The sequence below is a fragment of the Channa argus genome, chromosome 7 (genome assembly GCF_033026475.1).
Source record: "Channa argus isolate prfri chromosome 7, Channa argus male v1.0, whole genome shotgun sequence".
Classification (NCBI taxonomy): domain Eukaryota; kingdom Metazoa; phylum Chordata; class Actinopteri; order Anabantiformes; family Channidae; genus Channa; species Channa argus.
This window is the reverse complement of record NC_090203.1, coordinates 997,441-1,010,756: the sequence shown is the minus strand read 5'-3', so window position 1 is coordinate 1,010,756 and position 13,316 is coordinate 997,441. Positions and strand designations below refer to the sequence as shown.

At 41.0% G+C, this 13,316-nt stretch overlaps 1 protein-coding gene across 6 annotated transcripts in view; it reads right to left on the bottom strand.

The window, feature by feature from the left end:
- The window catches only part of LOC137130854 (collagen alpha-6(VI) chain-like), a 48,441-nt gene extending 36,459 nt beyond the window's left edge, over positions 1 to 11,982 (bottom strand). For 2 of the 6 annotated variants that reach the window (XM_067511477.1, XM_067511479.1), the window contains exons 1-2: positions 11,897 to 11,981; positions 5,418 to 5,487 (exon numbers count right to left, since the gene is read on the bottom strand). The gene's annotated coding sequence lies outside the window, so the exon portion shown is untranslated. Of the gene's footprint in view, positions 1 to 5,417; positions 5,488 to 11,896 lie in introns of all 6 variants that reach the window. The other 4 variants (XM_067511475.1, XM_067511476.1, XM_067511480.1 and 1 more) reach the window with 4 other exon arrangements.
- Positions 11,983 to 13,316: the final 1,334 nt, after the last annotated feature.

Genomic DNA, 13,316 nt, shown 5'->3' with positions numbered 1-13,316 from the left:
TGAATTCTGCCTAATAAACTGCAACAGTTTCTATAGAGTTACTCACTTTACTTTATCTGATCAAAATCAATAGCAGACATAGTCACAGCACAGGGGGAAAAAAGGGAGACACATGCAGCTGATCCAGATAAGTAGGCGTCTGAATTTAAAAGCGAAAGTGACTTATTTCGATTTTCAGACTTCACACAGACTTTGGTTTAAAAATAATGAGGCATCGCCGCATTAATGACCTCTACTTTCATCCATTCGTTTGTTACGGACATGAGCTGATGGAGAAAACCGATCAGAAACCTGGTTACACATATACATGGCAAAGAAACCTGTGGTTTCCTTCATCCTCTACACCAGCTTTCCCACCAGTTTACATGGTTACATAAGAAACACACTCACTGACTGACTCAAAACTTGAGCCACAGTGTTAGAAAAAGCTCTCAGTAAGAGGAGAAAGACAGAAATCCTTCAAATCAGCAATGATGAAATCTACTTTAGATTCAAATGTCAAACAGCTAAAAGTAACAGTAAATCCAAATCAGGTCTGGTTTCGACACACTGCACCCGGTGACCTGTCAGATCCAAATCGATGGGATCATCGGAGCTGGAAACCGTCACACACACAGAGCAGGGCAGGAAGAAGCAGGACTGTGCAGACGGCTGGGATTACCTCCACACCTGGAACCACTTTGACTCAACTGAAAACTTGGCTGTAATCAGCCATTTTACTATGAGCTTCAAGCAATAGCACTAAAAAAATCACAACAATCCTGCTATTACAAAATTCAAAAACAAAGAAACACCCAACCACAGCTGCCATCACTTCTCTCATCTCTTCACACGCCCAGCAGGAGGCAAATGTGGCCTGGAGGAGCTTCAGCAGCCCAATTAGGACTGACCCCAAATGATGCGCAGATTGCTCCAACCTCAGATTCACATCTGGGGAACACATGTTCGAGCAGGGTCATGTGTTTCAGCAGCCAGTCCGTCTGATAATGAAGCTATAGTCAAACTAAATAATGAAGCTGAAACCTTTGATTAGCTGCATCAGGTGTGATGGACACAAAACCTGATTAGCAAACGTGAGCTCTTACTGCATGAGGGATCCTACCCAGGGGGCTGAACAGCTTTGAGACCGAGGTTGTCATTAAAGATGCATTGTGTGTTCAATTTGGAGGAACAGTCTCTAACATCAGTTGTGTTGAGTTTTTGAAATGTTTGTGGTCTGATTTGTTCATTGCAAACAACTGAAAATCCTCCTGGTCCTGCTGCTCGTGGCTCTGATTCTGTTGATGCAGCATTTTATTCATTTTAATGTGGTGAGGGTTGGTGTTAGCTGCACAGAACACACATTTTAGGAGACAGTCTGGTCTGTGGGGGAGTTTGGGTCTGGGTCCCATCTGACAAAGGGGAGATCTTAAAGCTGCAGGAACCCATTTTTTGATGATTGTTCTTTGTTCAGACATTTAGGGGCTTTTTACAACATGGCCAATAAAGTCGGACCACTATGGTTTTTTCCACTGTGACTGACCTGTAATCTGTTTAACACTCTGGTTCAAAACCACCCAGATATGTGAAGCCTTTCACACATATGCTGGAATTCTGAAATTCTCATTCTTTGTCTGGAGGGGATGGACTCAATTAACAGTGTAGTTTTGTTTTGTTTTTTTTTAGATCCATTGGGCTGCAAACAAAGTTTAAATCGTGACAAATCATCCATAAGGACAACTCCACAAGCTCAGCTCTCAGAGCTCAGGAGGAGGCGAGTGCTTGAAATTAAAAGTGAAAGTCCAGGTCAGAAACTGATCTGACAGCAGCAACACAGAGGTCAGTGAGAGCGCAGAGACTCACCAACAATCAGTCCAGTTCAATCTGTGCTGAAAAACACTCGCCTGCCGTCTTCATGCACACAGCTTTTGAACCTCCCCCTCAGCTGCATGCTGTCATGTCCCTGTCAAACACAAAAGTCATCCAGCTCCTTCTGGGGCCCTGAATGTGGCCCCCTGTATTTTGTATCACTAAACATCAGCCTGTGGATGACTGCTGGTGATTACAGTTGTTTGAAAGGCAGATGTTTGTGCTCTGACTAATGTAAACCGAGGACTTTGTTCTTTCAATGTATAGAGCTCAGGTCTGGAGCAGTGAGCAGCTCTAAAAACGTGGCAGGAATCGCACAGAACAAAGCCTCGCTGCACTGTGCAGCTCAAGCCCTAATGCAAAAGTGAAAATAAAGAAAATGAAAATTTTAATAAAGCCAGATGTTTGAACTAGTCACAAACCAATTACATTCCACACCAGCTGGGAGCCAAAGGATGGAAGGGTGATCAAGGAGCTGAATCAACTTCAGCATTAGCTTATGTGGGGAATTTGAAGGGGACACAGACACGGGAACGGATTCTTTCCACAGACCATTACAGTCACCAGCAACTGATGACGTAGAGATGCTACACAGCTACTACACAAATACTTAAAGCTACAGTAGATACACAGATATTCACTTCACAGGTTCATCCTACTGACCAATCAGGAAAGAGCAACAATTTCTGTTTGATGAGTGAATTTATTGTAATACCATAACTGTGACTGCATGAAGGGCAGTGGGGACTGTGGTGGACGGTTATTAGGCCAATAAAGCAGTGAGTGCGTTTACATGGATACAGGTTACAGTCGATGTCTGATGTCTTAAGTGTCATGTAAACGAGAAAGCTGGTTTCTGAAATCAGGGTGGGGGGTTAGAGAAACCTGCTTTTCCCAGGTAGATTTCTGTCAGAGACAACGACTCTGCCGTGTGCGAGTCACTAGGAGAGATGGTTAATGGGTGAGTGAACAGGGCCACGTAAGTCCGCATAAGGTCTGACAGAAAGTGTCTAGTAGAAGCCTAAATAAGTCACTTCCCTCGTGGATCTTAAACACTTAGACTGTTATGGATCAGCCGCATGTGTCTTTCTGTTCTCTCCCCTGCTGTTACTCGAGTGTGACACACGCAACACACACACACTTAAAATCTGTGTGCCAGGCTTCTAAAATAAGTCAGAGGTGGAGGAGAAATCAGGTTACTCTTCTGCTGCATGTATCACAGATTTCCCGTAACCAGGTTACTTCAGTGCACGTAAACGCAGCGACTTTCACAGCAGAAAGAACCGATTCCCATCCTGAAGCTGCCACACAAACCTTTGCTGTTTGGTTTTTCATGTCATCTCTTCTATCTGTGTCTTCTTAAATACAATCTCCACTGTCCTAGAGAGTTACCACCAACCTGAAGCTATTATCCGACACACATTTGTCCAAAAAGCTGATTTTGTCCTATTCCAGCCTGCCCTGACCCCGGACCAACTTCCAGACAAAAGACTCGCTACACTGTGCAGCTTTATGCTGATGTATTTATGCAGACAATCGGAAAATGTGCCAGACAAATCACAATCTTTAGCTTTATCCTACTGAGCTCAATTCCAAGGAACAAATTAAACTGTTGAACACATATTAAAGGATTCTTTTGTAGAACCCAAGTCCAAAGCAATAATTCTAGAACAAAAATCCAGATTTCATTGTAGTCTAACTGACTATAATGTAGTTTCCAGAGTTCACACATCTTGTTTTCCAATAAAACCAGGCTGTTTGATTCCATAATAAGCCAAACTGGGACAAAGCCTCGATCATATAGCAACAGCTGGAAGAGCCAAAATAGCTTTGCATAGTTAAGTCATTGTTTTTTTGTGTTATATAATTTCACTATAGTAAATCCTAATTGTGCCATCTGTTTATAGTGAATTGATCGTGTGGGCCAGGGGGGCGGCACATATGCAGTGAAGGCTAGGAGCCACATGAGAAAGGAAAAAGAATGGAGAACAGTAAAAGTTGTTGAGTTGGAACGAAACAGGTTTTGACCGTATATCACGACAACAAAAGACAAAGTCAATTAGTGGATTCACTGTCATTAATTGAGAGAAGCTCAGTTAAAAGACCTTATGATGGAAAAGTAAACAGTTTTGTCTGTTGCCAATAAATCTTTAAAAAGCTGTTCGGATCGACTCATCTGTGAAGACGTAAGTCTGTGGAACGTTACATGAGTAGTGGAATACGTGTCAAAACCTTTTGTCTGGGATTGAATAATGATAAGAAAAAGCGCCAACAACAGCATCAAGTAAAGACGTCATGTTTCCTGTCAGCTCAAACCTGCCTGTAACAACCAGCACATATTTATGTCTGATCATAAAAATGTCTGTCGCTGCCTAATACAGACCTCCTGACTTCTGAGGATTACAGTTTGACTTGGGGGATTTAAAGTCGGCGTAAAGACTTCTTTCACAGGCCCAGGACAAAGCAAATGGTTTTGATAATCTCAGCAACTGAAGGAAACATCAGCAAAGCGTCAAATGGAGGCAGGGACTCACTTGGACGTGTCCGGCAAGGATGGTGATGGACTGTGCACATGAAATCTTCATTGTTTTGACATCATCTGGAGGTTCCTTAGTTTCAATAATTACATCTGGTTCCTCATGCTACAGAAGTCTTAGTTAACCTTTCCCCCATATGACATCATCAGATCAGATGAAATTGAAAAACGCATCCTGAAAAAAGTTGCGCTTTAAGGTTTGGGAATGAGTTTACCAGGACTACGTGTTCAGGATCTGCTTTATAGCTGTTTTTTTGTTAGCAGAAGTTTGTGTCTCTGGATTTGTTCAGCTGGTTTGTTCCCATGTTTGTTAAAGGGCCAAAGCAGCAACTTATATTCTGATCCATGCTTTATTTTTCACTGCAGAATCACTGAAAAAGTAAGGAGCTGCTCACCATGATTTCTATGTAATAAGGAGGAACATCTGTTAAAACTCTGATTTGTTCAGTCTAGATTCAGTCAGTATGAACTTGCTGAACCTGATAGTTATTCTTAAAAGGAATCTGGACTGAGAAAAGCGTTTCCATTTTTATTTGGTTCAGGTTTGATTTTAAGGCATTGCGTGTTTACTGCTGTGAGCTGTTGCTGTTTGCTTCTTTTTCCATAAAAATGAGGAACAAAGTTAAGAAAATGTCAAAAGGAAACTGGAGAACAAACGCAGAAACCTTTAAATAGCCTCAGATGCCTCTGAATTTAAGACCAGGCGGAAGAGTATGTGCAGGAAATTCCTCATTATGGATTTTCACAACATCAGAGGACAGCATCAACATGACAGGAAAGGCTGGATCCTAGCTAGATTTTTTGACTACAAACTGAAGCACAAACAGAAACCAGTGCCTGTGGGGACACGGTTTTGGGAGTCTGCTCTATGATTCGAGGGTTAGTGAGATTCATTACCAAAGTAACCACTGAAAACAAGGGACTAAGGTGGAAAGAGAAACCAAACAACTGTCACTTTGATTTTACAAGCTCACGATGACGACACTCAGTGTCTCAGCTGTAACTGTTAGTGGTAAAAAGGATAATGTGTTACCTTGTACAGAGTCAGCGCTTAGGCCAGTGAGACTTCAACAGGTGGACAGGAGACCCAGAGACCGATGATCCTGGAGCACAACCCACAGTAAAGTCATTAAAACCACATAGAACACAAACTACAATCATTGATACTGCTGTTACTATTGTAAATATTCTATTTTAACACTTAACAAAAGACCTTTAATCAAATTATGACATTTTATTTGTATGATGTAGTCAAATACAAAGTAAACCATGGTGCCTCACGGGACATGAAACAAGAAAATCAAAGGATGTAAAAACTTTCAGCTAATCTCCACCTGTAATACAACCACTGCAGTATTACTACTCCTTTTACTGCTGGGGCTGTTTAGACTGCACAAGACAGACTGTTCAATTATGAAGGCAATAGATGCAATTAGACTAGAAAAAGAAGAGACACAAAACAACTACTAGTAAAATGCAGAACTAACTAAGTAATGCAGAAACTATAAGCAACTACTAGACTCCACAGTATGCAATTCAAATGAAACATTACCAGAAGAGATTGTTAAAAAAGTAAAAAGAAAATGGCAAAGTTCAACTGCAAATAGAAGCAATCTGACTTCAGAGACGAAACAAAATGAAGCATAATAAAAACCACTATGACAGGTAGAAACAATGGATGAAAACAGAATGACTACAAAGAGACATGGAGGGATGATGGGGGATGATGAAGACACAGAAAAATGCACAGATGCATAAGGACTTGCTCCTGTGGAGGAGCGATGATATTTATTGGCCTGTGTCCGGGATCTGTAGTCGTATTTGTCCATGTGGAAACAGAGGAGGTGACCCGGCAGCGTGTGGGCTGCTAAAGCATTAGCAGATCACCTGTGTTTACAGCACTTAAATAAATGAGATACTTTGAGATTCCTTTGGTGATCAGGGAATGAGGCTTACATGCACTTAGGAAAGCTGGTTGCTGGAACTCCACGTGCACATGCAGCAGCAGAGTAGCCTGATGCTGCAACTATCCTGGTTGGAGGTTTTAGATTTTCCTGGAAAAAGTGTTTGTGGCATGGCAGACAGACTGCATACAAAAGCAAAGAGGTGACTTCCTGATTCCACACACAGACCATATAAACAGGAAGCCATGAATCAGTTAAAACCCAGCCATGACTTGAACCAGTAACTGGAGGACTAGAGAGTGTGTGGTCCACTGTTTATGTAAGCACTTACACAGATTCAGTAGTTGGTTTCTGTATAAAAACCATCATCACACATGCTTTGCTCTCTGCCCTGAATTGATGGTCGCACACAAGGAAAGAGCCTCTTTCCCAAATATGGACACATGGTTTGTGTTTCCATGTGTCTACCTGAAGGTGAAATGAACCCTTGTGATGACAGTCAGCTGTGAGGGTCTGACTTATTTAAAAAAAGAGCTTGACAACACAGGCTTGTGGAAGTGAGTCAAGGCTCCAATGCATCACATTTCTGAAGTCTTCAGAAGAAGAGTGGCGGCGCTGACCAGGACGGAAAGGGTTACTCAAAAGGGTTTGGACTCCACCAGTCGACTGACAGGCAGGTCCCTCAACACCACCTCCCCTTTTGAGGCACTACCTAAGCATATATGGACTTAAAACTTGCTGGTGCCCTTGTTTTGACAAGATTCTAATCTAGAGACTGTGTCAACAACCAAACAGGAAAAAATTCATCATTGTGGAGACACAAAGACAAGTGCACGCCCAGAGGAGCAGGACACAGACCAAAAAACTCAGCTGCCAAGAGTCTGAGTATCACGCTGTCACAGCTTATTCCTGCGAACGCTTTCCAGGGAGTTGAAGACGTGCACTCTTTGGAGGAGGGTGGAGGAAAAATCAAGACAAACCCCACAAGCTCCAGAGCAGAAGGATCTGTGGCGTGTGATCTTCATCCTAACAGCTCAGCAATTCTAACCCTAATCTGGTTGTGTCATTGGTTCCAGCCTCTGCTGGCCCTCACTCTGCTAATGACTGTACATCCAGAAATGTACACGCTGACCAAAAAAGGTCTCCTTCGACTGTAGCGCACACATACTGTCCTCTGGACCCACAGCAGATCCTTCATAGACACAAACACACACAGGAGAAGAATAAACAGGAAATATACATGTAAACAGGAATTTCAACCATAAAATACGTTTATGGCAGTTATGCCCTTTTCACATTCAGTGGAATTTCCCCCCTCAGTGCCACATTTCACATCCTGCAAAGATGAGATTTTTAATTTTGCATACGGGCACAACAAAGCTTGTGCATGTAGGTTATTATCCTATAAAACTGGATCAGGAGTAAACATTCATGGGGACTCAGGAGCTCTGCCGACCTCATGAGAAGCCCAGAGTCAGCCACATAACTGAAAACACCTATGGTGGATTATCACGGGCGTCAGTGTAAAGCTGAACATGTGAACATATTGCTGTAAAATCAAAGCAACTTCAGCTGTTCGATAAATGGATGAATTTAATCATCCAGCAATAAATCAGACCAACAAGCTTTGCTGTACAAAAATACTTTGAATCAGCCTCCAGAGACACTAGTACTACTGCATAGATCCTCTATGATCTTATGACGGGAATATTCAGTATTCTTTCAATACTGAATTTGAAATGAAATGAAAAAACATTTTAAAGTCATCATTACTTTTTACTTTAATGCTGTGTTATTCTATGTTTTATATGTTTTTAGGCTTTACGTGTTAATTATGTTTTATTCTTGGTCTTAATCCGCTTGTGTAGCACTTTGAGATTTGTTAGCAAATTTAAAGTGCTTTATATATAAAATGAATTCCTATTGTTATTATTAAATAATCTTTAATATCAGAAATGATCTGAATTTTGCATAATGGTAATTTTCTTTGGGACTTTAATTAGAATAATTGCACCTGTTAAGAGAATTATTTTAGATACTCAGGCAGCGGTGACAAAGAAATACAGAACAAAGTACATTTACTAAAGTTTAAGATACTTACAGATGATTATTTGATGATTATGATTATGTTGTATTTCTATATTTTAAGTAAATACTGCACTTTTAAAAAGCTTCTTACTTTTCAGAATAGGATGTTAACATTAAGAGTGAAAGACAAATTGGCCACAGTTCTGCTCCAGTGATCAGTTAAATGACTTCAGAATAAAACACGTCAATGCTATGAGGGGCACCTTGAAAAGGATTCCCACAGGGACACTGTTAAGTCTATAATCTAAGATGTTTGATACGAACACGCCTCTGCCCAGGTCAGGTTGTATCTACACAGGCCTGTCTCAAAGTGATGCAGAAAAACTGGTCCATGCATTTGTTACCTCTAGCTTGGACTACTGTAATTCCCTACTTTCAGGATGCCCCAGTAACTCCCTAAAGAGCCTGCAATTAATCCAAAATGCTGCAGCAAGAGTGCTGACTGGAACTAGCAGGAGAGATCATATTTCACCTTCACTAGCTTCTCTCCATTGGCTTCCCGTTAAATTTAGAATAGAATTTAAAACCCTGCTTCTTACATATAAAGCTCTGAAGGGTCAGGCTCCATCATATATAGAAGACCTCATAGCACCATATCATCCCAGTAGACCACTTCGCTCTCAGAATGCAGGCCTACTTGTGGTTCCCAGAATTTCCAAAAGTAGAATGGGAGGTAGAGCCTTTAGCTATCAAGCTCCTCTCTTGTGGAACCAGCTCCCAGTTCAGATTCAGGAAGCAGACACCCTCTCTACTTTTGCGTCTAGGCTTAAAACCTTCCTCTTTAATAAAGCATATAGTTAGTGAGGAGGAGGGGGGTATAAATATAACTCTCTCCTCTCACCCCACATTTATTTGTCACCATTGTATGACATTAAATATGTGTCTTCTTTTTCCCGTAGTTGTCTTTCTCCTCTGTCTCTCTGTCCCTTTCTTCATGTGTACCTGGATTTGAAGCTGTGTTTTCCACTGTGCAGCTACTGGTCCTACCAACTTGCCCGATGTTTTGTTGTTGCTTTTTGTTGCTCTGTTCTTTTCTCTCTTCACTTTCCACTCAAACCAACCGGTCAAGGCAGATGGCCATCCATCCTGAGCCTGGTCCTGCTGGAGGTTTCTTCCGTTAAAGGGAGTTTTTCCTCTCCACTGTTGCCTATGGTTTGCTCCAGGGGGAATTGTTGGGTTCTGTCTATACATCTTTATAATCTTGACTTTATTCTGTAAAGTGCCCTGAGATGACTTTGTTGTGAATTGGTGCTATATAAATAAAGTTGAATTGAATTGAATTGATAGTTTTGAAGGAGTTGCAGGACTTCAGGGCAAAGAGTGGGAATTTTGTGCATGTAAAAAACAAAATCACAAGTGCTCCACAAGATTCGCCTGTCAGCAAGAAAGAACACACTCTTCAAGAAAGGACACGATACGAGTATATCGACGAAGATGACAAAGAAGACGTCTTTTGTTTGTTTTCACAGCTCACAGCATGTTGTAAAATGCATTGAATAACTCAAGTGGAAAGAAAAATGTTTTTTTGGTTTTCATTTCAGGCTATGAAATGACAAAATGTGAATGTTTTTAAAGAGGCCAATTCTTTTCCTAAACTGGTCCCACATTGACCAGCTCTGACAGGAAAGAAGCATTGTTGCAGTAACACAGTAACTAGGACATGTTACTTATTTTCAGTACATTTTGCTGGTAGAATCTTCCTTTTCCTGTATCTGAATGTGTTATGTAAAAGACCAGAAAACTCCTTATTTACTGTACTGGAATTATTGGAAAGCAGTACTGATACCAAATGGATTATTGTGGTGACATTAAGTAAAAGGAATCAGTAGATGGGATGAAACCACCTTTGAGCAGCACATACATACTTTAGGTCCCTTCAGGAGTATCATTTGATGAAGACTGAAGGACTTTCTGGTGAAGAACAAGTTACAAATGTGAAATAGGAAACAGATGAGCTGCAAATGAAGTAGTCAGGACAGAGGGTGGAGCACAAAGCCAGTTTCAGGGCGGAAACAAATCCTTGACTTACAATAAGCAGAGCTGGCCTGTGTATGTTGGTCCAATGACGCAAAAGATTGAGTGCTCAAATGTTTCAGAGAAGCACTAAAAATCAAATTGTGTAAAATTTCAGAATCGAAACATGGAAATATGAATGTTTGAAGATCGGCTGGACCCTGCAAGGTGCCGAAGAAATACTTGCTGGTAAAAACTCAGGCTATACACAGAATATTACATGCTGTGCCCCCTCAAGAGAGAATGAGATAAAAAGGACCCTCTAATAAAGTGAAACTAAAACAGCACAATTTACATTTTAATTACATTATTAATTTATACCACTTCTTCTCAACCATTTATTCTTCTCTGCTGATGAAATATGCTGCAGCAGCCTGGATCTGACTGTAACTGAAACTCTCCTATGCTTTTTCGCACTGAGCAACACAAAAATAATTCAAAGAAAGAAAACCAGAGATGTGGACACTGTTCAGAACCACCAACATGTGATAGAAATGGTTTAGTCACCAAGTGTTTTAAATGGAAACAAGCACAAAACTGAGACTTTGCATAAAAGGAGTGAGAATACTGTCAAATACTTTATCTTAAAGGAGCAATCTGGTGTTTTTGAAGTTTAAACTCGATGAGGAACACGCAGCATGAGAAGGAAAGAAATGTACACTGTGGTGTGATTTTTAAAAAAGAAATTTAAAGTATAGAGCTGAAATAATTAGTCAATGAATCAACTAATCCATCAAAACACTAAAAGTGTGTTCTCACTTCCTAGGTTCCAGCTACTCACAGTGTGTAATGTTATTACAGCAGAAATATTAGTAGAAACATTGTTTACGGACTGATGAATAAAAGCTGAGTCATTTTGTAGCACTTAACACTTAATATTGTTAATATCGTTTGTCTAAATTTGTTCCTTTAAAGTAACACTTCAAATATGAGCTGGTACTGAATAGTTCTCTACTTTACCATTGAAAAACACACATTTATGTTTTCTGCCTTCGAAAAACTTTAAATTGAACACAGTATTTAGCATGTTTAAAATACTGGTACTTCGTACTTCACTGTAGTACTAATAAGGTCCCTGACTCTGACTAAATTAAAAATATGTGCATAATGGCAATATTTTACACAGCTTCCTTTAACTTAAAACAACAAATCTCTGGTCAATTTTGACCCTAAAACCACCTGATGTTTTATAGAAACTGAAGCTGAAATGTGTGCTAAGAAGTGATTTTTGATCCTTAATTAAGTTTTTTCCTGAACTAATGACCCCAGAATAGTTGGTATTTCTGTAGGGTCTGTTGAAGAGAACCCATCCCCCAGTAGCTAAGTGAACCCACTCTGACACAAACCAACATTTAAAACAAACTGTCCTGCAGGTGTAAAGGTGATTCAGGTAACAAACACAAAGCTGTACAGCCTTTGTGCAGTTCAATGCCTGTTACTTTTCCAAAACACACTTTGAACTCTGCATTTTTACAGTCATGCACAGGAGTGAAGGGACACTACTCACAGTTGTGTTGCTCTGCGTCCGTATCCTCTGCCCGAGTCCCACAGCCATGTAAGGAGGTGCATGGTTGGCTCTACAGTAAACACCTCCCATCTCTGCTCCTCCCACTGCTCTGCAGAGGTGGAGGGTATGAATCATTTAGGACCCCACTTCCACAGAAGAATGTATCTTAAGAACAGATGATTCCAGATAATTTTAAGAATTGTCCTCAGCTCGTAACACGAGTTACCCTAATCGTTAGTTCTGCCTATACGAGTCAGCTTTGAACGCAAATTTAAATAAAAGCTAAAGAATTTTTACTTTGACACCACATAATTTTGTTTGTGTCCCCGGTTCGAATCCCTGCCAGCTGCACCTTTCAGTGTGGAATGTGCATGTTAATATGTGTTGTCTGTGTAAGTCTCTCTCTCTACAGTGAGATAGACTGGAGACCAATCACACCTGGGATAGGCTCCAGCCCCCCGGGACCCTAAACAGGATAAGAGCTTACAGATAGTGGAAGAATTTGTCCTGCAGGTTGATGTTTGCTGCAGTAGCAATGGCACAATTTCAGGTAAAGGCCTCGTTGTTGGGCCTCAGTCTCCACCTCTACCTGAGGCACCTGGACACCATGATGGTAAACTACTGAAATAAATAAATTAATTAGGAAATGCTGAGATTCCCAAGTGAAAGTGATGTCAAGTTCTTCAACCTAAAGTTTGTCATTTTCCAAGACCAAGATGATCCTTCACAGGGGGTGTTGGTATGTGTACACCAGCCTAAATGAACTCAACATGCTGGCTGTTCCTCTTTGAGCCACATTTCTCAGTAAGGTGTGTGCGTTTCCACATACACAAACCCCAGAGAAAGTCTGGAAAATGTCTGAATTCCAGTGCATGTCTGAGAGAGGCTTTAATGATTGGACCACTACATTGTTTTGCGTGAGAGGCTACAGACAGAGTTCCTGCTGCAGATAAGAGCTCAGAGTTTCTCATGGCAGTCTGGCCGATGGACGGCCTGCTGCTACTGTCTCTTGTCTTTCAAATATCAGGTTCTTTCTAGTGAGTCAAACCAATAACTAATCTCAGATATTCTGTATATACATGCTAACATTTTGGTTTTAAGGATTCATCCACTCTTCAAATGGAACGAACTGCAAACTACCCTGCAAACCAGTTTGTGACAGTCTGTGACAGACCCTGACAAAGGCCACAAAGCCAAACTTGGTGGTTTAACAATAAAACCAAAAAGTAAATAAAGGTTTTGGTGGGGTGAGGGGGGGGCTACTGCCACTGACAGAGCTTTTCCACATCAGTGGCAGCAGCAAGCAACTCTGCACCTGCACAAGAAGGCGCTGCTTTCACAAACGGTGAGATTTGTGCTAAACTTGTCACAGCATGGTCGTCTCTTCCAACAGAGGAGACTTTAAGAGCCGTGGCTTGAA